This window comes from Cricetulus griseus, chromosome 7 (assembly GCF_003668045.3).
Source record: "Cricetulus griseus strain 17A/GY chromosome 7, alternate assembly CriGri-PICRH-1.0, whole genome shotgun sequence".
Taxonomy (NCBI): Eukaryota; Metazoa; Chordata; class Mammalia; order Rodentia; family Cricetidae; genus Cricetulus; species Cricetulus griseus.
The window spans coordinates 116459616-116460584 of NC_048600.1; the positions used below are offsets into that span (position 1 = coordinate 116459616).

General features: G+C 59.4%; 1 non-coding gene across 1 annotated transcript; it reads right to left on the reverse strand.

The window, feature by feature from the left end:
• Positions 1 to 80: 80 nt before the first annotated feature.
• LOC113836914 lies at positions 81 to 271 on the reverse strand. The gene has a single exon (XR_003487425.1). It is a non-coding gene; the product is annotated as a U2 spliceosomal RNA (small nuclear RNA).
• Between the last annotated feature and the right edge of the window lie 698 nt (positions 272 to 969).

Here is a 969-nt window from a genome sequence, read left to right on the forward strand (position 1 = left end):
CCAAGGAAATGAGCACCTAGCGAGAGAAGCAAGTCGAGAAGTACTTAAACTTCTTTTTAACGAGCATAAGAAGTCCCCCGAGGGGGTGCACCGTTCCTGGAGGTACTGCAATACCAGGTCGATGCGTGGAGTGGACGGAGCAAGCTCCTATTCCAACTCCTAATTCCAAAAATCCATTTAATATATTGTCCTCGGATAGAGGACGTATCAGATATTAAACTGATAAGAACAGATACTACACTTGATCTTAGCCAAAAGGCCGAGAAGCGATAACCCCACGCCGACACGCCACCGCGCCACTCGCCTGCGCGCACACCTTCACATCACGGTCGCCGACGCGCGCGCGCCCGCACACACGCGCGCGACACCGACTCTCCTGCTCGATCCTCACCACGACCCTAACTCCGGGGAAAGCCTGTGGGATGCAGCGTGGGCCGAGGATGTTTCCTGGCTCTCTTCGCTCCCAGAGTTCCTAGGAGACGCGGCCACGGCCTCATTTGCATGCCCCGCCCAGCGCGCGTTGGGTCTGTGCGCTGCACAGCGCCGCCGCGCGCGCCTTTCCGCCGGGTTCCTCTTCGCGATCTCTCAGAGCTGACAGTATCCACCTTCCGGAGGGTCCCTACCCCAACACCACCGCACTCTCCCTCGCCTTGATATCTAGTCCGATGGGCGTCTCGTCTCGCCCTGAGATGAGATCCGCGATGGAGGGGAGGGGAGGGGAGGGGGGCCGGTGCCCTGGCTGAGTGCAGCCTCGGGGGAGGCACCTTCTGATCCGCTCAGGGGACGGGGGAGCCCTGGGTGATGGGTCCTTGGCATTTCAGCTCCTTTGCGGTAACACAGCTCTCTGGGATTTTTGCGGGACCGACACCCACCCCCCCTTCGTCCCTTCCTCTGCTTGTTCGTCTCGTTTTCGCACTGAGTCTCTCACCTTGGAAGCCCAGACCTGAAATATTTGGTGATCCTCCTGCC